At 44.4% G+C, this 25,140-nt stretch overlaps 1 protein-coding gene across 6 annotated transcripts in view; it reads right to left on the bottom strand.

The window, feature by feature from the left end:
* TANC2 (tetratricopeptide repeat, ankyrin repeat and coiled-coil containing 2) overlaps positions 1-25,140 on the bottom strand; it is an 897,702-nt gene that overhangs the window by 508,811 nt on the left and 363,751 nt on the right. The window lies entirely within an intron of this gene.

Raw genomic sequence — 25,140 nt, 5'->3', positions numbered from 1 at the left:
ATGACAGGAATCACCGAGTAATTTTAGCCATAGACTCATTGGGGGTAAAGCCCCGTCTACACGGGGAGAGGTTGTAGCGATCCGGCGGCTCGATTAGCCGCCGGATCGCCTCTTCCGCGTGCCCGCCGCGTCCCCACTCACCGCGCGTGCGCCGCATTCGATTCCCCGCTCGTGCCCGCTCGTCCCCCCGGCGCCGCTTATCTTCCGCTCGGTTCCCTGCCATTGTCCCCTCGCGGGGAGCGAGCAGGGAATCGGCGGTGCGGAGATCCGTCCTGTCGGATCTTATCAATCGAGCCGCATCAGCGGCTCGATTGATAAGGAGCATCGCGGCCGCATCTACGCGTGTAGATGCGGCTTTAGAGGTTTGCGTTTAGGACAAAACGTCTGGCAGGGAAAAGGTTAAACACAGATATAAAATTTGCCATAACTACTTCCTGAAATAATATATTCCACACCTTCCTAAATATGTGACAAAAATGTTTCCCCCCCGTTTTCCTTTATAAAAGCCTAGGATCAAAAAGATCATCTGTGGAGGTTTTATTTTGTCCCCTTATATGAATACGTTAATTAGATTTACTCTAATGGTGCCCATACATGGTACAATAAAAACGTTCGATTTTCCCGTTTATTCGATCTAAATGATCGAATCGAACAAAAGTCGAAAATATTTTTTTTTCGATCAAGAAATTCGAACGATTATCCTGTTTTTTCGAGAAAAATCTTATCAGACATGTTGGAAAAACCTTTATATTCGATATAACGGAGATAATCGAACTAAATAATCTAATAGAAAAAAATGACAAATTATACCATGTATGGGCACCTTAAAGCGGTATCGTCACCATAAAAATCAAATTTCAACAGCAACTGGTCTGAGTGTATTAAGTGATAAAGATGCTAATCCTGTATGCAAAACTTTCACAACGTTTTCTGCTGTTATGATTTGGAGTTATCACATACTTAAGGAGCACTGGCCCTTTAGTAGTCGGTGCCAAAGAATTGCATGCTGGGGGTTCTTTTTATCTATAATCTATTCCTCCTCTTACCTTTATTTCCCTGCCAGCTGCTTATCTGAAACCCAATCCCCTACTCACTTGTGTTTACAAGCAAGGCTGAGGCGACTCAGCGATTGGAGAAGACAAGGAAAAATGTAAAGGGCAGAAATGACATCACGAGTTAGCCTTAAAGGACTTCCGAGGCCAAAATCCGGGCCCAAAACATAAAGAAAGTTAGCTACCTTCATGGCTTTGTAAGGCACGGAGGACGCCGTCCGCGCCCTCCGTGCCGTTCCGCCTGGTCCCCTCTGGTGAATAGCCCCCCGAAAGGCTGCGACCCCACGGTCCGGGTCGGCATCTTCTGCCCCTATAAAGATGGCCGCCGGAGCTGGCCACGGCTGCGCAGTCCGCATAGCCGCTACTGCGGCTGCGCAGCTCTAGGGCCAACCCTCCGATCCACGCTGCCTGTTACGTGATCAGGGGGTTGGCCCTAGAGCTGCGCAGCCGCAGTAGCGGCTATGCGGACTGCACAGCCGTGGCCAGCTCCGGCGGCCATCTTTATAGGGGCAGAAGATGCCGACCCGGACCGTGGGGTCGCAGCCTTTCGGGGGGCTATTCACCAGAGGGGACCAGGCGTAACGGCACGGAGGGCGCGGACGGTGTCCTCCGTGCCTTACAAAGCCATGAAGGTAGCGAACTTTTTTTATGTTTTGGGCCCGGATTTTGGCCTCGGAAGTCCTTTAACTGTGGGCAAAAGACATGGTTCCCACCAGGAACAGAATTCTCGTAATTTACTATATAACATTCACTGAAATCAAAACGTGGCCAGTACAATACATGTGTTATTTAAGTAGGTCAAGTATTTATCTAGTTATATATGTGTTTTTTTCCCTGGCATAGTATGGATGATCCTACTGCTTTAAGGCATTGTTTTTCCAAACTAAATAAGCCCAGTTTATCTAACCTCTTCTGGTAAGTGAGACCTTCCATCCCTCTGATCAATTTTGTGGCCCATCAAATGCTCCAAAACGGCAATTTCCCTCCTGTGATGCGGTTCCCAGGACAGTATTCCATATTCCAGATGCAGCCTTCACCCGTCCAGCCGGATCGCCAAACTGCATGTTATCAGTCAGTCTTCTTGTCGTTTGACGCACATACACACACCTGATTGTCACCCAACACACCATAAACAGATGACAATCTGGCAGTTTGGTTGAGTGTAGTTACAAGCCTTTAGTCAGTTCCTTATCCATGCACACAGATTCATGCCTAGACCTTGCATCCTCTATTTCTGTACCAGACTATTGTGGAGAATAATATCGAAGGCTTTGGCATTCCCAATATCCACATTACCATTTACCAAACAAGACCTGTCCTTCATAAACCCTCGCTAATGCTGAGAAATTAGATTATTCTCTGCTATTTAAGGGGCCCATACACTCAGCCGATTTTCTGGCCGACCGATCGATCCCGATCGATCGATTGCAAATCGGTTGGCCAATCGACCGATCGATGGCCAATCGACCGATCGATGGCCGATTTCGATCGATTTCGATGGATTTCCATCGAACTGGCAGGGTGGAAAATTTAGGTCGATCTGATGAGATTGCTTATCATTTTGCATTGGCCTTAATGGAAATCTGATGGCAAAAAAATGCCATCAGATCGAATTTCAATAGATTTCAAACTGAAATCTATTGGAATTCTATCCTGATAAAAAATGTTCTAAAAACGCATCAGATAGATCATCAGATGCATTTCTTATCTATCTGCTGCCAATCTGACGAGTGTATGGGCACCTTAAGTCTTGAATAGCATCTCTTAGGAAACCCTCAATTGCTTGCACACCTCTGATGTTAAGCTTGCAGGTCTATCATTTCCTAGATCTGATTTCTTGCCCATGTTAAGTAATGAGTAAACGTAGGCTATATGCCAGTACATTGGGACATTCCCACTTGAAACTGGAATTTTGCAACGGAAATCCGGAATGTGTGCAGTAGTCAAAGGGGTCATTTCCCCCTGGATCCAGAGCTGGACCATTTCCTACACCAGAAGATAGCGGACAAATGGACCCAATGCTTTTCTATGCGACTATTCACACAACTAATCTGTGATCTGTTTTTGTCCATTGTGTAAGCTCAACAAATAAACCAGACATGTACGATTCCTATGGACATCAGACAAGAATCATACAAAAATGGTCAGGATGAGCTGTGCATTTCTGTACATTTTAAACAGATTTTGAATCTCCAGTTGAGGATCTCCTGGTTCCACACCATCTTTGAAATCCCGAGGAAGAAGAGAGACACAAAAAAGCCCAGAGTGAGCAAAACTGACACACCCAATCGCCATATTAGCAACCCTGTAGCTAGCTTTTTAGATAATTCTATATATGTAGCAACCTCTATAGATAAAACTCAAGACTCGTACATATGTACGAAACATGTGGCCCAGCAGGGACCCAATTCCTTGAGCGATATTGCGGGGCCAAGGCAGTACAGATGTGTTGCTGCAGGCAGGCTAGCATTGCGTTCTGTTGCTAAGCATATGGGGTGGGGAGCAGAGGGCTGACAAAGCAGCCAATGTGTGACGTCATGGGGGGAGCTGGGTGAGCAATGCTCTTGTCCATTGTTCAGCTGAAGCGAACCACCAGGCTGACTGCTACTCGAGCCGGAGCTGCTGTACACATGCTGGATCCTCAGCACAGGCGGCCGCCTCAAAGCAGTTTCATCTAGCGTGTACACAGCTTCAGGCAGGAAAGCTGACATGGACTATCCAAAATCACTCAACATGTATAGATCTGGACTACAGGCGCTGCTTATCAACGAAAAATAATATCCCTTTAAGGACTGATGAGATATTTATACCGGAGGCATACTTGACCCTCAGCAGAGCGGTAATCCTACTGCCGCAGGATATGAAATAACAGACTAAGTGTAGCAAATATGAAGCAGTTTTACTTAAAGCTTTATTTACATTTTCTCTGCACATAAAAGTTATTTATTCCAGCCGCTTGTGTGTTCCTGTAGCAGCTGTGCACCTGTGCTGTCACTGCTCAGGCACAGAAAGGAACAGCGTCTGGATGCCTGCTTGTGGGCCGTAATTATACCAACTGTGCATTAAGCCACTGAAAACGCCTTAATAAGGGGATCAGTTACTCACATATGCCTGTCAGTAACTCCCACTCCTTATAATGAAAAGGAAGGATTATGTGGAACAAAAGTGAATTAGTGACTCTTTCACTACTGTTCCGCCTCTCTGCATCCAATCCTCCAGGCTTACTGCCAGAGTTTACTGACCAGAAGAGGTTTTCAACTGCTTTCCAGTCAATGGCCTCAATTCACTAAGCAGTTTAGACTAGTCTACTGATGGTTTTTAGTCTACCGATGGTCTGATGTAAATCAGTTGCATCAAAAGGGAATTCACTAATAATTACCAAATGTTTTAGACCTGTTTTTAAACCTGGTCTAAAACATTTGGTAATTAGGTGGGTAAAGCAGGGGAAATGATCAAAAGATGCAATTCACAACCGAGTAGCTATGATTGACATCCTTCTCCACTCATGAGCTCTCCTCTGGATACAATTAAACTCCTGCATAATTAATTCAAAAGGTTCCATCCTCACGTCAAAAATTACTTTACCGACAGACATCAGCTGGTCTAATCCCTGTCAGAAAAAGTGGGTGTGGTTACTCCTTGTTTGCCTTTGTGAATTGCATCTTTTGATCATTTCCCCTGCTTTACCGACCTAATTACCAAATGTTTTAGACCAGGTCTAAAACATTACACCAAACCATCAGTAGACTAAAAACCATCGGTAGACTAGTCTAAGCTGCAAATTGAGGCCAATGATTTGCATAAGTCAGGTGAGCTAGAGTTAGACAGCTACTTTACTATTATTTATATTTATAAAGTGCTAACAATAAATACATACAATGATATAAGGATGACAGACGTAACAAGGTCAAAGCTATACAAGGCAAACAGGGAAGAAATACACATGATCATGCAATGTTGGGCTGGTTAGGTAGTTCCAGCAATAAAAGTACGAGGCTGTCATAGGAAAGGAGCACACGATCATGTAGAAAACACTGGGGTATGGAAGACCCTACCAAAGGCTTACAATCTAAGTGAGGGGAGATGGACACACTAGGTACAGCTGTAGAATAAGTAATCAGTAGAGAGTCACTGTGTAGTAGGTGGTGGGTTGGACACCCCCTGAATATAACGTTATGAATGAATATTTACTGTATATAACTTTATGAATGAAGTTGCTTATTTTTAATAATATACATTCAGACCTCGTTCACAGTGCTCAGTTGTGTTGCACAATAATTCTAATAATAACAACTAGTAAATTTGTAGCAGACAGCACTCCCCAACGTTTGCAAATGGATGTGCCAGGTCAAAAGGTCCAGCAGCACTTCCGGGCCCTATTCGTGGAAAGATAAAGACCGGCGCCATCCAGTATAACTTGCTCTTTAAAATTTATTGACAAGACATCTTGACATACAAAACGACGTGACACTGACAGGAACTTGAGAAAGGAGGATCACCCTCCGAAATGTCGTTTTGTATATCAAGATGTCTTGTCAATAAATTTTAAAGAGCAAGTTATACTGGATGGTGCCGGTCTTCATCTTTCCTTTGTCTAATAATAACAACAACTCACTGCCCATACAATTATATGGGGCGGCTCACAGTACTGCGTTCTAGCTAATCACGTTATTCTAATTCGCTGCATGCAGGCTTTGTATGAAAGTTTATGTGCAGTCTTCATTGCAGTTCACACTCATAACACATGCGTTATGCAACAGACCACTGTAAGCCTAACCTTAGTCAGTCATGTTTAACTCCCCTGATTTACATTCTTAAAGAGAAACCGTAACCAAGAATTGAAGTTCCTCAGCAGCCGATACCCCCTTTCCCATGAGAAACCTTTTCTCGGATCGGATCGAATCAGGGGGCTCTGTATGACTGATATTGTGGCGATACCCCTCCCACAGGACTGGCATCACACTGTGGGAGCCTTGTTGCATTGTGGGAAATAACAGCTGTTTCCAACTGCCCAAAAAAAAAAAAAAAAAAGCAAGCAGCATCTCCTTCCAGTGACATCACCTGCCAGCAGTAAAAATGTCACCATGTGAAATGTCAGAATGTAAATCAGGGAGAGGAAAGATTTTACAATGGGGAAACACTGACTAAATCATTTATATATAATTATTGTAAAAATTAAGCACTTTTTTATTACATTATTTTCACTGGAGTTCCTCTTTAAATTTATTACACAGGGGCGCATGACCTGTCCTGCGTGAGCTCCGCCGACAGCCAGGAACAAAAGAGGCTTTAATACAGCTAACACGGACACTAAGACCCCCGGATCATAGCCAAGCCTGCATGATATGACACAGAAGGGGAACCGAATGGCAAAAAGCAAGAAAACACGCTCAAAGGGAACTTTACCTTCTTTTACTTCCTCCCGGGTCTAAACGAGAAGCGCTCTCAAGATGGCGGATGACTCGGCCTCACGCACTAACTCCCCGCCCTCCACCAAAACGAAGCAATGCCAGACTGATGGCTCCCTAAGAACACCCCTGCGGGATGCCCAGCGGTCCCCCCCCCCCCCCCCCCCCCTGGGACAAGCAGGAGCTACTACCTGATATAGGCAAGATGCTTAAATCGGAGCTAGCGGTAGCTGTGAAAGACATCTCAGCCCAATTGCATTTAGTCGGCCAAAGGGTGGGAGTTCTCGAGAACCGCATGGATTCGGCGGCAGATGCACTAACCGACGACAAGAGGCGCATTACACAACTTGAAACCCGGGTAGAGGCCGCAGAATCTCGGCTCGAGGACTATGAAAACCGGGCCAGGCGATCAAACTTGCGTATCCGCGGCCTCCCCGAAACTTTCGAAGCACTTAAAGAGGTGGCTACCAACCTGTTTGCAGCACTGCTCCCACAAGTGGACCCGGAGATGCGGCGGTTTGATCGCATACACAGAACCCTGGGTAAACCAAAAACCCCAAATGACGCGAGACGTCATCCTAAAACTGCACTATGGAGAAATGAAAGAACAAATCATGACAGCAGCCAGGGATCTTGAGGATTTACCGGGAGTACCATCTTCCGTCCACATCTACGCGGATCTATCTCCGGTCACCTTGCAAAGGAGAAGGTTACTCAGACCGATAACCCTCTCACTCGCCCGCGAAAGAATACGCTACAGGTGGAACTTCCCATTCGCCTTGAACTTCACTCTGGGGAACCACTTTCACTCTATCAAGTCCCTGGAAGAGGGTAAGTCCGTTCTTGAAGAGGCCGGCATCCGAGTTGAGGTACCTGAAGCTCCCCCACAACCACAGCGAGGCCCTAGGCCCCGTAGAGAATGGTCTGAGGTACCTTATCGCTCTTCTAGCCCACGATCTGCTTAGCTTCCCCTTTGACTCTTAATGTTATGCCTGTATTACGGATTACGGATTCTTCCCATATCATCCTTATGACTAACTTTGCCTAGGCTCCCGGGTCTCGCCCTGATGCCTCCCGGTGAGGCGCCTGACGCTTTACGCTTTATTAATCCTGCATGCAATTCATTTCGAACTGGGAACTCTGACTTATCCGCAAAAGCTCTTGGAAACCCCTCTCCAAAGGCCTACTCATGTGCTACTGACTTTGATCGTTGCAAGAAGGCCTGCATGGTCGCCCCTTCCCACAACAATCCTGGAGGTTGATGCTGGCCGCGCGCTATTTGCTCCCCATTGCTGATGGTGATTTTGCTTGCGGGGGGGGGGGGGGGATTGGGGACGCCGGGGCCCGCCCGGGCCCTGGGGGCGGCGGGGTCGGGGGGACGGGTCCCGCTTACGGGCGGGGTGTGTCCCCCCGTCGCCGCCGCACCCTTTGGGCCCCTGGGCCCGGGCCTGCTCCGGGGACCCTGGGCTGAACCGCAGGGTGCCTCACTAGCACCCTTGGGAAAGAACCGTACCTTCTGTTTTAATGTGCTTTTTTCACTGTTCTCTTTATGTGTTACCTAAACTGCTGTTCAATGTTTAGAAAAATCAGTTATGTGGGGGTCAATGGGCCCCAAGAATTTATGTTATTTAGGGCTCAGTTCCTGGCTGGCAGGCTATGCTGTCCCTCTGAAGAGGTCTTAAGGAGGATTATGTACCTCCTCTGGCTTTACTTCCTGTCACTAAGTGACATCCTAGTGCAGCTTGTTCGTTTACAGGCTGCTCTAGAACCTTTACACTCTCGATTCCAGGGTAACCTCTTATGCTTTTCTCCAAACAGGGTTAATTGTTATAATCCACAAGTGGTCTCATGTATCTTCACCAATAGTTCAGCATTGCTCTCCTATTACATCAATGGTTCTAAAAATCTTATCACATAATGTTAGGGGTTTTAATGTCCCGCAGAAGAGGAAGAAAGCGTTTTTAGATTACCAAAAACACAAACCTGATATCATTTGTTTGCAGGAGACTCACTTTTCAACTTCCTCCTTCCCACAATTCCTATCTCGCCATTACTCAAAATATTACTTGTCAAATGCCCAAACTAAACGTCGAGGTGTAGCTGTCCTGATCCACAACTCCCTTCCACTTGAAATCCTAGATGCAACTATAGACAGTGAGGGTAGATATATTATTTTAAAAGCTTCTCTCCAAGGACAACAATTATACATTATCAATAGCTATTCTCCCCCAGAACTAGCCTTCAAAACTTTTCAACTCATTTTTAATAAAATCGATCTGTCCTTTGGCACACGAATAGTTTGGTGCGGAGACTTCAATCTAACTTTGAATGACTCTCTCGATAAGTCTAACAAATCCCCTGACAAACTCTCAAAGTCACAGAGAGCCTCCCTGAACTCATCTCTTTTTGCAGCCTCTCTCGCTGATTCTTGGAGAGAGCTATATGCTAGCAAACGGGGCTATACTTATTTCTCCCCACCTCACGGTTCCTACTCTAAGATAGACCATTTCATTGTCTCAACTACCTTAATTAGAGCCCTTCTATTTCTCAGACATATTCCCCCCGCTTGGTCTGACCATGACATCCTAATCCTTGGGCTTGACCTGAATTTCTCTCTGAAACTCCAACGTACCTGGAGACTGGATGAATCCCTATTACTAGACTCTACAATTGTAGCAGACATTAATGAAAAAATGCAATACTACTTCTCTGAAAATGATTCAGAGGAAGTTTCCCCTCTCACATGCTGGCTAGCCCACAAAGCAGTAACCAGAGGCTATCTAATTTCTGCAGCCAAAAGAAGGCACCGTATAAATACCGAATCTCAAGCCAACCTGGAGCACAGGTTCCATAGACTTATACTGGTAAATCAACAGTCCCCCAGCAGATACCTATCAAAACAAATTTCAGACTTACGGCTCCAACTAGACATCATCCTGTCCAGACACGTAGAGAGAGCCCTTACCTGGACCAAAGCACGCTGCTATAAATACACAAATAAGCCTGATGCCTGGTTAGCCAGAAAACTGAGGCAACAGGAAAAAATTAACACTATCCACAAGATTCAATTAAGCAATGGACAAATCACCAGTGACCCTGCCAAAATCTATCAAGCATTCCATTCCTTTTACTCCAAACTGTATAATCAGCCCGACAGTGATAAATTATTAGAAACTACAAAATATTTACGACAAAGTGCCCTCCCTAGACTAACCACAACAGCTATTAAATCCCTCAACGCTAAAATTTCTGAGGAGGAAGTCCTCGAAACTATCAAATCCCTCAAGAAGGGGAAAGCCCCGGGACCGGACGGCTACACCTCGACCTATTATAAAAAATTTAAGGATCTACTAGTACCCCGCTGACTAAAACACTGAACTTCCTAGCTAAATCACCCCTCAAGCCCCCATCGGAATTTCTAGAAGCTAAAATCACCCTTATCCCCAAGCCAGGCAAAGACCCCCTATTTGCTAAAAACTATCGCCCCATATCATTGCTAAATTTAGACTATAAAATACTTACTGCAATAATGGCAGCTCGACTTAACAAACGTCTGCCCGGGCTTGTGAGGAGGGACCAGGTGGGGTTTATACCAAACCGTCAAGCCTCTGACAACATCAGACGCACACTATTGTTAATTCAACACGCTAACATTCACCAGAAACCTTTAGTCATTCTCAGCTTAGACATTGAAAAAGCTTTTGACAGCCTCACCTGGTCCTTCCTCCTAGCAACGGTTAGAACAATGGGCATTACAGGCACTTTTCATAACCTGATAGAACAAATTTTATTCACACCCCTCTGCCACACTTAAAATACCATGTGAATCTCCTGCAATAATCAATATACATAGAGGGACCCGACAGGGATTCCCCCTCTCACCAGCCCTATTCGCGTTAGCCATGGAACCTCTGGCCTCACACCTTTGCTCCGATCCAGGCATTCAGGGTTATGACCTGGGCAGGTTGCAACCTAAATTTAGCATGTTTGCTGACGATATTTTAATGACAATCCAGAATCCCTCCACAACCATCCCAAATTTATTGCAAGCTCTTAAGAAATTTGAGGAGATCTCAGGTCTAAAAGTCAATGTAGACAAGACAGAAATGATCTCATGTAATTTACCCCACTCTGAGATTGCACAAATCGCTTCCTCACTTAAATTCCAGCATCACCCACATTTCCTTAGATATCTGGGTGTTAACATATGCAATTCTAATGCCAAGCTTTATGAGTGGAACTATGCACAGGTCATACCTGGTCTGCTTAGGGACCTTGACATTTGGCATACATATAAACTTTCCTGGACAGGGCGCATAGCAGCGGTCAAAATGACCCTTCTTCCCAAGCTAACCTATTATTTTAGAGTACTTCCCATTCCTCTCATACCGAAAGATATACTTTTACTCCAAAAAAAGATCTTTACTTTCATCTGGAATCACAAAAAGCCCCGCATCCCTAAATCTTGTATGCATTTACATAAAACTGATGGTGGTCTGTCTGTCCCTCATCTTAAAAAATACTTTATTGCCTCTCAACTAGCTCAACTTCCTCTAATTTATGGGGGAGATCAGGTGCCTGCTTGGGTTGAAATCGAGAATGAAATGATACATCCATATTCCTGGAAAGGATCTCTATGGGCCTCATTTTCTGGCCACAAAAAACTGAGGAACATCTCCCCGTTAACATATCATACCCTTCTCATATGGAGCAAAGCACGCTACCTTATCAAGCTACAAACACCATACCCTCCACTCCTCTCTATCTTACATAACCCTGACTTTCCTAGTGGAACTAACTCACGTGCTTTTTCCTGGTGGTCATCGCACCATATCCAGACTCTACAAGATTTTCTGATTGGGGGAAGACTACCCACTAGCAGGCAACTGGTCTCCAAATACAACATTCCATCTTCAGAACACTTCAGGCTCTACCAGATATTACACTACCTGCGTACTTTATCAATCAACACGCTAGATAACCCCTTTACACATTTTGAAGTCACATGTAGATCTGACCCCTTTCAAAAAGGTGTAATTTCTCTACTATACTCACTTTAAAACCAACCTAACCGGGAAGTAAAACCTTCTTATATCCTAAAATGGGAATCTGACTTGGGTTTTGAGCTGAGTAACGAGGAATGGGAGGAATCTCTCACGACCCTAGCTAAGGGTAGCCTCCATAGCACTCATATAGAGGTCTCGCTGAGAGTCCTCCATAGGACATACTTTACTCCTCTTCGCCTCCACCAAATTGACTCTAGCAACTCGAGGGCTTGCTTCAGAGGCTGTCTTGCTGATGGCTCTATCTCACACATATTCTGGACGTGCCCTAAAGTTGATAGAATCTGGTCTAAAATTAACTCCCTCCTTACAAGGGTGTTTGGCAGACCTATTATTAAGGACTCTCGAACTTTGTTACTAGGGCATAAACCCTCTCATATGACCCAACCAGAACATAGACTTACGCAACATATTGCAAATGCTACAAAGGTCCATATTGCTGCATCCTGGAGGACCCCCCTATTATCTTATCAAACCATCTTGAAAAATATCGACTCAACTATGATCTCTGAACGGATCAATGCTAGAATAGACGATAAATTAGATAACTTTGAAAACACCTGGCAACCATGGTTAACCTTCAGGGGCTTAGCCACCTAGATCCTTCCCAAATAACTACCATACTTCGCTCTTCATGGGACTCTCACCCCTATAATCTGTGCGACCCATTGTTATTGCTCTCAGTTAACCAAAAATTAGTATGAGATCACATTGTTACTCAACCTTAAGTGCTTTATATCATCTGTACATACCCTAGCAATAAACCCAAACACAAGAACCCTGGAATCAGCACCTTATGCTACTGTAACCAGTAATTATAGTATTAGCTACTCCATACCTCGCTATGGAGTTTATTTCAGCTGTTGACATGTTATCTGTTTTATTTGTTTTTTTTTTTTGGTTTAAGCTTATCCACCTGGACCTGCGTGTCCTATAAGGTGTTATGATCATACAAATGATACCTGTTACAACTTGCGCTAAATAAAGAGATTTTTGACACCTAAATTTATTACACAGCAATATATAGATATACCGTAAGAAATATTTCTGGTGCTGAAGACAGAATAATTAACAGGAATCTGAAGTAAGAGGGATATAGAGACTAGCTGTCAGGATCTCTCCTGTAGCATGTTCTGTCGCTTGCAGTGGAGCTGCAACTGGGCAGTTCTGACTTGTCTGCTTCCATTTGGTTGCGCATTCGCAGTGAGTCTTATAGTCATTTGCAATCACTCTGCAGTTCAGAGCGGTTTGGGATGCGGTCAGGATTCCTCCTATGGTTTGCTGCAATTGAACTCCAGCCAGATAGCCCTGGATTTCCTGCATGCATGTTGTTGCATAGTACTGCATGCATTTGTTATATTAGTCTTTCAGCTAGCAAATGGTAATTAAACCAGCTCAGGATTGAATGATTACCATTCAGCTGTGTGGGAATTTGCATACCTGCATCCATTGGCTGATGCCAGCATAAAAGTCTGCCTCCCATTTCAGACCACGCCCGACATAGCGTTCAGCTCTCTGAGTTGTCGTTGGGTCTATGCTGTAAAAGTTATTGTAAATGTATAATGCTTTGCTCTGAATTGTCATTTCTGCTGGACGTTTGCTGACCTGCGGGGGATCAGTGAAGTCTTTCTGATCCTGATATAGTTAGATTCTGCCAGCACCACGTTGGTGACTGATAGTATTCCTTCTAGCCTTGTTCTTGAGGACGTAACGAAAGCAGTGGTTGCCATTAGTTCGCTCCTACCACTTAGTCTTGTCTATCTCAGTGTGAATGTTGCCGTCGCTGAAACAGCGACTAGATTGGCTGAGCATTCCGTCTGTCGGTTGCCTGTCTTGTTAATTGTCATTACTTGTGCTTTAGCTAGTGAGTTATTTGAGAGCTACATTTCATATATTGTGCATCAGCACGATATATATGTACTCTAGTCAGTCAGTACTGTATTATTTGTAATATTGTATATTGTATTGTGTACCGACCTTTGCCTGCCTCGTCTATGAATCTGCCTAATCCTTCCAATACGACTGACATCTGATTTAACATGTATGACCCAAGCCTGTTATTTTTTTTATTATACTATAAGTCATTATGGTTCCTCTTTAAAGCATCACTATTATGTAACCCTATACAATATAAAATACATCTGTACACCTACATATCAGATTTATAAGTGAACCACTTTTTTCCAAGCTATCATTAACAGTTGGATATTAGTTTATGATAATAGTAATAACAGTAGGAATAAGTCAGAGCTCCAATCACTTTTGTTTTGTTTGCACACCTCTACATTTCTATGCTCTACTTATAATCCAACACCCAGAACTGTACTTAAAGGGGGCACTAAAGCAAAAAATTTTAAAATTGAAAATATGTGCAAACATATACAAATAAGAAGTACATTTTTTTCCAGAGTAAAATGAGCCATAAATTAAGTTTCTCCTATAATGCTGTCACTTACAGTAGGCAGTACAAATGTGACAGAAGTGACAGGTTTCGGACTAGTCCATCTCTTCATAGGGGATTCTCAGCAAGGCTTTTATTCTTTATAAAGATATTCCCTAAAAAGGATTTAAACAATGATGCTGGCCAGCTTCCCTGCTCCCTACGGTTTTTTGGCAGTTGGACAGAGCAACTGCCATTCACTAAGTGCTTTTGATAATAAATATATATTCCTGAGAATCCCCTATAAAGAGATGGACTAGTCCAAAACCTGTCGCTTCTGTCAGATTTCTACTACCTACTGTAAGTGACAGCAACATAGGAGAAAAGTAACTTATGGCTCATTTTACCATGGAAAAAATGTACTTTTTATTTGTATATGTTTGCACATATTTAAAATTTTTCAATTTTTCGCTGTAGTGCCTCTTTAAGAAGATTTGGAAGCGAAGTTTGATTGTACTTCATCTGCAAGAGCCCTAGACTACATGAACACCAAACGTTCACAAGCACAGAAATTAAATAAAGCTGCAATGACAAATCTAAGTTACGGATCAGCAAGGCCGGATTTATACTTTTTGTTACCCTAGGACAGTGATCTGCAAACTTGGCAATCCTGCTGTTACAGAACTACAAGTCCTACAATGCATTGCAGGAGTCTGACAGCCACAGTCATGATTCATAAAGGCAAATGCATTGTGGGACTTATAGTTCCTAAACAGCTGGAGAGCCAAGTTTGCAGATCACTGCCCTAGGTCTAATGTGTTGCGACTCCCCTTCCTTATGCAGCAGCGCCCCTCCGATTCTACGTGCAGCCCCCTCTTCCACGTGTATCCTCCATGTACTGTAGCCCTTCTCATGAACAGCTTGCAATGGACATTAGCTTCCCTTTTACCAATTTTTTACCCATTTGCAGCTTCCTCTTTTACATGCATCAACCTCTTTCATGACCAGGTGCCCCCTTGGGCTACAGTGGCCCTAGGCCAGGTCATTCCCAGCCTTTTTAGAAATCCGCCCTGGAGCGTCAGTAAAGTTTCCATCATGGACAGTGTTCTCCCCAGGCTCTTTTAGCTGGGTGCTCCACCCGACTAATTTTGGTGAGCACCCGGCTGTGGTCAGCTAACTTCCTCATCCTCCTCCTATACTGTAAGCAGAGTTGCACCAGAGTTGTACCAACCCTGTATTCCTCTGTCACTTCCCACCCAGCTACCTTTCCCAGCTAGGTAACATTTCTGGGGAGAACACTGATGGGTGTAGTAAAATGCAACACACCTAATACTGAGGGCACACTAAGAACAGACTATCGCACTATATCAGTGATGGCTAACCTTGGCACTCCAGCTGTGGTGGAACTACAAGTCCCATGAGGCATTTCAATACTCAGACAGCCCTAAGAATCAGTGCTGGTCGTAATGGAAAAATCTACGCTTACGGATTATTCCGCGTAATTTTACGATATTACGCATTTCGCAATTACGGTTACGGCGTAGGAAATTATCTACGGTTCATCACTGTCATTACGCGTTAATTTACGCAGTTACGCGTAAGGATACCGTAATGTAGGCGCTTACGCTACGATGTTACGCGTAGTGCCGTAATACCCATTAATGCATACTTTTTGACGCATACGGATGATGTGTACACAATAGCCGTCAATGTGACAGCTATTGCGTACACATCATTCGTATGCGTCAAAACGTACGCTTATATACTGAAGGGCGGGAGAAGATACTATTGGTTGCTTAGGATGTTGACTGATTGGCTACTCTTAGAAAAGGGGAGTTGTACGTTAGTAATTACGCATAAAATTACGTGTAAGTCATCGTAAAAATTACGCATACCTAGCAAATACGGTAGACAGCATAATTACGATACCGCTTTATGGCTTACGCGTAAATAATTACGCGCAAGACCGTAAGTTACGTGTAGCGCTTACGCGTAATTTTGCACTGAATTACGATGCGTAATTACGCTCATGCGTAATTTAGGCCCAGCACTGCTAAGAATAACTCGGGGAGGCAGAGGCATGATGGGATTTGTAGTTTTGTCACAGCTGGAGTGCCAAAGTTAGCCATCACTGCACTATACCAACATTGCAGGTGAATTACATTTTTGTTGTAGACTGTTTCCCCCCCCCCCCCCCTGCCACCCCCAAACAAAGCTTTGTAACACTTCTACCTATGACGATGGAACTGGTAAAACAACAGTACAGATACAGCATTTAAAGTTATAATGATAGTACAAGACCCAGGACACTGCTGCTAATTGTGCTCCTGTAGGTAATAGAAAAACATGCTGTCGGGGAAAGAACACCACAATGATCATTTACATGGAAATATTGCAGAGTGGTCCCTGGATTAGAGCTACTGCTGTGCATTATTATTACTGGTATAACTCTTTGCTTTTACACAGCAACAATTTACAATACAGATGCAAAAAGAAGGGGACTCCAAACTTTACATCTACAGCATGAAAAGTACAATTGTACAGCAACTTGATAATCATATACTGGAGATCTACACCAAATGCACAGATCTAAAAGCATTACCTAATAGCTTAGTTAACAAAGAGGTTACCTTTTTGTTCGAAATTATGCCTCTGTGGCTAAAAATCCTGATCCAATGACCAGAAGTAGACGAGTACAAGGGATTTCTATCAGGCCCCCTAGTGGCTGCTGTAGCTGCAACTGTTTGAATCACCCCCACAGTTCAGACTGCAAGGCATAGGCAAGTTCAGGGGGGATTACAGCTGCCAATAATCCCCTCCCAGACCAGGGCCATTCATGTCTGTGGACAGTCAGAAGCTGAGACACCAGAATATCTGCAGGTATCCTGCAGCTCACAGCACCGCCCACTTTCTTTCCCTGCAACAGTTGACTTTGGGTGTAGCAGCAGCAGTGAATGTACAGAGCATGGAGCAGCAGCGTGTGTACAGAGCATGAAGCAGCTCAGGGGAGCTTAGAGCACAGGAGTCAGGTATGAGCACAGCCCTGTGCCCTGCTGCATGATTGCTTCACTTTCCCCTTCATTAGGGCTGGTTCAGACGGGCGTTTTTATGGCGTTTAACGCAGCGTTTCAGACGCAGCGTTTTTTGGGATCTACTGCCATCCCATGCAAGTGAATGGGAGCGTTTAGAGCTGGCTTTTGCAGGCTTTCATGAAAGCCTGGCAGTAGATCCCAGCGTTGCGTCTAGTCTCAAAAGCAACATGCTGCTTTCAGAGGCAGTAAACACGAGGAAACAATAGCAGAGACCAGAACTGCTAGCCTTGAACGCTTTTCAAAAGCTTTCAAAAGCTAGCTTTTAAACGCTGGCGTTTAAACGCTGGCGTTTGAACGCAATGCCAAGCAAAAGCTCAGCAGATGCCCGTGTGAACCAGCCCTTACCAATGTCAGCTGTCATTATCTGTTTCCAAACTGCACTATAATAAGCAAAGGAGATTTAAGGCGCAGCTGGCGCCATCATAGACCATAGTACGAATTACAGCTATAGCGGCACAGTGAGTAACTTCGGCGCTGTCAGAAGACGGAGCTGAAGTTACTTTTAAACACTGTAATTCGCCCGCCAGCAATAGCTGAAAGCCAAATGACATCATTCCCCACTATCCACGTAGACCTGGAGGGGGAATAGTATTTAACACCACTGGGAACTTGTGCAGAAGCAGGATAAGCCATACCGGCTGTATCCTGCGCTCAAGTCTCCCGCCGGCGAGATCACACGGACGCCCTGATCGATCCCATTGTTGTAGATCGGACATGTTGGGAATAAAGGTCAGATCCTGTCAGTTGGACAGGAAATTGCATTGCCGGTAGCCAGCATGATCGCCTACCATATTTTTATACTGTATTGTGCAAGGCTGAGGGAGACCTTTCAGGAATCCCACCTTTGAAAAACCCTTCCCCCTGCAAGGGGAAGGAAAAGACCGAACCTGCCTAAGACCGCGGCATAAAGCACAGGCTGGCAATGACAAAGGTAGTGGCTGATTAGGAGAGGTCTTGGTTTTGTAGTTTAAAGTGAATTGATCAAACAGCTTCTACAGAGACAAAAAAACAAGTTCTAAACTGGCTGGGGTGATATTTTAAAAGACAACTGAAGTGCGAGTGATATGAAGGATGCTATGCAGTAGTTTCTGAATCACACCTGAAACTAGAATGCAGCTAATCTTGTCAGATTTTTGTCAGAAACATCTGATCTGCATATGCTTGTTCAGGGTCTATGGCTAAAATTATTAGATGTAGTGGACCAGCAGGGCAACCAGGCAATTTGCATTATTTACATGAAATTATGGCGGGCTCCAATATCCCTCTTCAGTTGTGCCTTAGCGAACAGTGAATGGGCTGCACATTTCAATACTAAAGCAAATGTTGGTGCCATTGTGGGGTTTTATAACTTTGTATGGTAATTAAAACATTTAATTCTGGGTATTACAGCTTTTACACACGTGCAACTTTTTCACCCAACTACTGTCCAAACTTGGTCTATTGGACGTTAACCGGGCATGTGTATGTGTGACAAACGACTAGACGAGCGACAGATAACAGAGGGCTTGCAGATCAACTCACACGACCGTTGGGCTGATATAGTGCAGTTTGCCGTGTGTACAAGTCGTCTAAATGACTTGTTTTGAGTGCAGCCTTTTGTGCAGTCCGTCGTTTTGTTTGCGTGCCCAGTATGCAAATGAGTTGGTCGCTCAGTTGGCTGGTGCGCGGAAAATACAAGTCATGCAATTGCTTGGTCGTGCAGTTGGTCATGTCGTCTGGTTAGTCCCACGCTTTTGCTGTATGTGTGGATGAGCTTTTACAGAGGTTTTCATGGCTTCGCCTACAGAATCAGGATTTATACCAGTAAATCACGCTTCTCGTCACAACTTTGCTAGATTCTGGCAGCGCTGTATGTATGTTCACAATTCTGCATTTCATAAACTCTGGGCATGTCAGGAACAACCGTGTAATTTTGTTATCAGACAGAGTTTTCATCTGAGAAAGTAACAGAATGGAAAATTTCAGAATAACGCTGGTAAAATAACTGGTAAGTTAAAGCACAGCTGGAGTTTTCAATGAGTAAATAAAGAACATAAACCGTTTAAAGAGACAGGCCATCAAAATATTTCAGTGCCTAGACTATACTCCTGCATTAAAGGGAAAAACAGTTTTTGTTATAAAATTGTCATAAGTGCAGATCAGGGCTGCACAAGTCTTCTAGTAAGAGACCAGGGATTTTAAAGAGTACTTAATGTGATACGTTACATGATGAGATGTATGCAGCCCCAAGCCTACTTATATTTGGGCTGTCTCATACTGCAAGTGTTAAGAATCAGGGGGTGTAAATGACACTCTCACTGCAGTCTGACTTGACTCTCAATGGTAACTATATACAGGCCATACAACTTTTGCTTGGCAGAGAAACATTTCTAAAGGTAGGCATACATCAGGCGACTTGGCAGCCGATCGACCATCTGATTTGATGATTGTCAAATGAAAATCAGTGCCGCCAAAAACATGTCCGATTGACGATGCAACCAAGTTTGGGCCGAAATTGGTTGCAAGTGTCTATCGCTGCAAGAGGTCGGGCCAACGTGCTCGACCAGGTGCGCTGTGGTAACTGCATGCAATATCAGAACGAGCAACAAACTCAACAGAGCCCTAGACACAGTGTCCCCCCATGCCCGTGCATGAATAATTTACCTGTCAGTTTCCGCCTCTGACTCCGCACATAGGCACATTTTACACTGGGGGGACAGTGCGATTCCCGCAAGATTTTATTTTGAAATATATCGGGAATCGGCCTGCATTGACCATAAAAACTTAGATGTTTAGCTTCTAAAACCAAAGTTATATGCTGGGATGCCATGAACGTCCTTGGGGTAGGATTATACTGTTGATACAATTATTTATCTCATTTTAATTTTACATCAGGTTCACTTTAATAAGAAGCATAGAAAGAAATGTGCACTACAATCAAGTTCAAAACAATTGAATGGGTAAAAATTGGTGTTCCTGGGCACAGGTCATAAAGCCAGTTTCCAGCTACGCCTTAGAGCAGGTCTTTAGTGATGAGCGGAAGGACTTAGATCAGTTTGCTACTGATCTGGTTGGCTCTGTGGAGGCGTATACATTTCTGTCCCATGTAAACTGATTTTTAAATTGAAGATATCAGTATTTTAGGACAGAATCTAAACACATGCCACTTAAAAATTAAGAAAAAGTGAAAGCCGAAAAGAGACCCACTGGATGTGAAGAATTATAGGCCCATCTCTTTACTTAACGTAGATTACAAAATCTTCAAGGGAATTTAGACCACTAGGTTGAACAGGCTATTATTATCATTGATTTATATAGTGCTAGCATCTTCCCTGGCGCTGTACAACCGCATACAGGGTACACCGATACAAAATGAATAATACAAAACAGGCTACTGACAGCTCTAAACACTAAGCACCAAGTAGGGTTCATAACGTTGCGCCAAGGCACAGACCATCAGGTGGGTCTTCAGATTAATCACTTACATTAACAAAACTAGAAAAAGTTAATGCTGTTAGCCTTAGGCATTGAAAAGGCCTTTAGTATGATCGTGTGGCAATATACTGTATTGTTTAACTTTCTCCCTCAGCATAGGGCTCTCAAGTCTACAGCCAGTGAAAAACCTCTGTTTGTCATCTTCTGTGTATCAGCTTAAAGTCCTCCGAAGTTGGCTCTGCATAGACAGTATATTCAAAAGGATCAATACTCATAAGTCCGGTCTCATTAATTGGCACTCACGATGCTTGCCTATCTGCCTGCTGACGTGTTTGCCCGCGGTTCTGCTCAGTGTACACAGTTACCCCCAGTGTGTTCGCTCCAGCAGTCCACCCTCAGCACTTCTGCTCAGCTGTTCTGGCTTTTGGCTTCTGTTTGGTGCCGCCACCATAAGGTGTTTGGAACTTTGCTTGTAGTCCGGTGCTGCGGGCACTCACACACCATACTAAATTCTGACTCCTACAGATCAACAGTCCTCTTCGCATTTCAAATGATATTGTTCTGCAGGAGGGTCTAGCAAGCAGGAACAGCTAAATAAGGGTTGAGGGTGGACTGCAGGAGCTAACATACTGGAGGGGACAGCGTACACCAGGGAGACCCATGGGCGAGCACGGAAGCGGGCAGATTGGCAAGGCTTGTGAGTGCCAATGGATGGGACAGAACTGTATTAATCATTTTAAATTTATATGCAGAGCCAACTCCGGAGGACTTTAACAGTATTAAGCTGATAGATGGAAGTTGTCAAATGGAGGTTGCCACTGACTACACACTTAAAGGAATTGTCGGGCAAAAAAAAAAAAAAAGAGTTTCACTTACCTGGGGCTTCCACCAGCCCCATGCAGCCATCCTGTGCCCTCGTAGTCACTCACTGCTGCTCCAGTCCCCCGCCGCCAGCGAGTTTCGTTTTTCCCATCCTCTGGGTCGGCGGGCAACATTGCGTCCATTTTTACGCAATTCCCGCTGGTGCAGGAACATTTTTTTAGCGTTTGCGGTGCAACACGGAAAATTTTTGCGTTAGCGATGGGACACTAAAAAAATTTTGCGTTTCACCGATAATGCTAAAAAAATGTATGTGTGAATGTTCCTGCACCAGCAGCAATGTGTAAAAATGTACGCAATGTGGTCCGCCGACCCCGAGTTTGGCAAAAACTAAACTAGCTGGTGGCGGGGGACTAGAGCAGCAGTGAGTGACTACGAGGGCACAGGATGGCTGCATGGGGCTGGTAGAAGCCCCAGGTAAGTGAAACACTTTTTTTTGCCTGACAATTCCTTTAAAACCCCTATGCAGAGGAAGATCTCTGGATGCCGCTATGTTTATTCCTTGCACTGCTAAATATCATTGAAGGGGGGACAGGAGGTCATTATGCCCTTTAGCCAATTGACAATCTAACATGTTGTGAGGACTCAGAGGGGCCCTTATGTGTAACGGTTGTGGTGGATAAGTGGAGTCAGAGAGAATGGTTAAGTGTGGTGGGTTTTTCTTTGGTGAAACTTTTATATATGTGCTTTTATAATATTTTAAACCAGACTATGAGAATAAAAAGTTGTTTACATTGAGTTGTCTATTCTAACATGTGTTAAAAGTATTCAATTGTTTTATCTACGTTGCAAGGTTGAAAGGGGCCTCGATTTATCACGTAGCTTTGAAAAGGGGTTCACCTGCGCCACCTACTGTTCAATAAGATGTTCAAAACTTCTTATGTGGGGTTTGAATGGAGCGTTCCTCAAGTGGATCTGATCTATAGTCAGAGCCAAGAGCCTCATCATAAATCCTAGGGGTGGAATCCCATCATGCAAGTAAAAGCACCAGACAGGGCTGCCCCCTCTATCACCTTCAATAATTGCTTTAATGATGGAACCCCTAGTAGTCCATCAGGATGGACAAGAATATTAGCGAGCATACAACTGGCAACTAAGAACATAAAAATCAACTATTTGTCAACGATACACAATTAACTGATACAAATCCCCACGTATCTGTGGCTAACGTATTAGCCGTCTGTAAGCAGTCTGGGGAAATCTCTGGGCTAAAGATGAATGCATCTGTAACAGAGGCCCTCTACTGTAATTCTGCAGCATCTGATGCCCGGCAGATTTCTGCCTCTTGATATTCAGCACCGATCTCATTACCTATTTGGGTGTTAAGTAAATGCTTTGCCTCAATGTATAAAATCAGCTATGGACCATTGTGCATTCCTCTATAGTAGTAGCAATAGGGTATTGTATCATTATCTGACAGGAAATTGCATGGTGTGTGCCAGGTATAAGAGCCCAACTAGTGTATCTATTTTTGATGCTGGAAATATGTCTTGATAATGACTGATATTTCTTTATTTTTTCTGTCATGCCATATACAGTATAAGAACTTGCCATAACATAATACTCTACGCTGGTATTTTATTGTATCGTTATGGCCTGTTCTCTTGAAACAATAAAAACCTTTGAAACTAAACATTAAAAAGTGACCCTTAAGCCAGAAAAAAAATGAGTTTTACTCACCTGGGGCTTCTACCAGCCCCCTGCAGCAGTCCTGTGCCCTCGCAGCCACTCACTAATCCTCTGGTCCCCCGCTGCCAGCTAGTTTCATTTTTGCCGACAGTCCCGGCAGGACTGGCCATGCGTAGCTTTCTCTGCATTCCCGACGGTAATTAGCGCTATTGCGGGCCACAACACGTTCAAAAATATGCGTTGCCGCATATCTATGTGTTCGTAACGCAGCCACGCGTATTCTTGTAATATCGCTAATTACAGTCGGAAATGCGGAGAAAGCTACGCGTGGCCAGTCCGGTCGGCAAAAACGAACCTAGCTGGCAGCGGGGGACCAGAGGATTAGTGAGTGGCTGCGAGGGCACAAGACTGTTGCAGGGGGCTGGGAGAAGCCCCAGGTGAGTAAAACTTTTTTTCTGGCTTAAAGAGAACCCGAGGTGGGTTTGAAGAATATTATCTGCATACATAGGCTGGATCTGCCTATACAGCCCAGCCTCTGTTGCTATCCCAAACCCCCCTAAGATCCCCCTGCACTCTGCAATCCCTCATAAATCACAGCCACGCTGCTGACAAACAGCTTGTCAGAGCTGGCTGTGTTTATCTCTATAGTGTCAGTCTGCTGCTCTCCCCGCCTCCTGCAGAACTCCGGTCCCCGCCTGCATCCCTTCCCTCCCTGCTGATTGGAGGGAAGGGAGGGGGCAGGGACCGGAGCTATGCAGGAGGCGGGGGAGCAGCTGAGACTGACACTACAGATGTAAACACAGCCTCACAGCATGGCTGTGATTTATGAGAGATTGCAGAGTGCAGGGGGACCTTAGTGGGGTTGGGGATAGCAACAGAGGCTGGGCTGTATAGGCAGATCCAGCCTCTGTATGCAGATAACATTCTTTAAACACACCTCGGGTTCTCTTTAAGTGTCCCTTTAAGGATGAGTATATTTAAACCCATATCCAAATGAAAGTGAACAGTAAATGTGGAGAGTCCAGTTCAACCACAGTATGACTTATTTTTAAAATAAATAAATAACACACACACAATTCATTTCCCCAATTCCTGACCACCACTATGGCCAAATATCGATCAAATTGAAGGAGGTCGTAATTAACTCTCATGATGCAGCCCGTGAGTTTCAGAAATGGTTTTATTCATGCTAGCTCTATTATCTCTCGTCTCACACACCCACTCAGCTCACACACTCTATACAAGATATGAAAGTCAAACTAATCTAACATTCTTTCACAAATGAGAAAACAATAATAGGAGAGAAAGTAGTCAAGCTCATTAGACAAACAAATGTGAGAACAACAAGTATACAGACGTGACAGCGACAGAAACACTCCATTCAAACACTTACGAGTGGAAACAGAAAATGGTTTAAAACCAGATGTAACAGCTACTGCCTGTTCGCTCTTCCTCTGCAGCCAGTAGTTCTTTACATCAGCTTGTCTCGTGCTGTAAACCTGCTTCACCCTGGAGACAAACTTGCAGTCTTTCCATTTCTCCAGGAGTAGCAACGCCTGTCTCAAGTCCCCAAATTACCTGCCCCTCTAATGCTCCTGTTATGGATGAAAATCAAGCAAGCTGTAGTGAATGCATCTTAAAGGGTACCTTAAAGCACTACTGTAGGGGGGTAGGGGGGGGAAGAGTTTAACTTACCCGGGGCTTCTAATGGTCCCCCGCAGACATCCTGTGCCCGCGCAGCCACTCACTGATGCTCCGGCCCCGCCTCCGGTTCACTTCTGGAATTTCAGACTTTAAAGAGACTCCGTAACAAAAATTGCATCCTGTTTTTTATCATCTTACAAGTTCCAAAAGCTATTCTAATGTGTTCTGGCTTACTGCAGCACTTTCTACTATCACAGTCTCTGTAATAAATCAATGTATCTTTCCCTTGTCAGACTTGTCAGCCTGTGTCTGGAAGGCTGCCAAGTTCTTCAGTGTTGTAGTTTTGCTATGAACTCCCCCTTCCAGGCCCCTCTGTGCACACTGCCTGTGTATTGTTTAGATTAGGGCAGCTTCTCTCTTCTCTCTTATCTTTTACAAGCTGGATAAATCGTCCTCTGAGCTTGCTGGGTTTTCACATACTGAGGAATTATAGACAAGGGCAAAGCTGTCTGCACTCTGCAGGAAGAAACGAGCAGCCTGAAACTTCAGTGCATGAGAGCAGAAGGGGTAAAGAAACAC

Source organism: Hyperolius riggenbachi, chromosome 12 (genome assembly GCF_040937935.1).
Source record: "Hyperolius riggenbachi isolate aHypRig1 chromosome 12, aHypRig1.pri, whole genome shotgun sequence".
NCBI classification, from domain to species: Eukaryota; Metazoa; Chordata; class Amphibia; order Anura; family Hyperoliidae; genus Hyperolius; species Hyperolius riggenbachi.
This window is presented reverse-complemented; position numbering and strand designations above follow the sequence as displayed.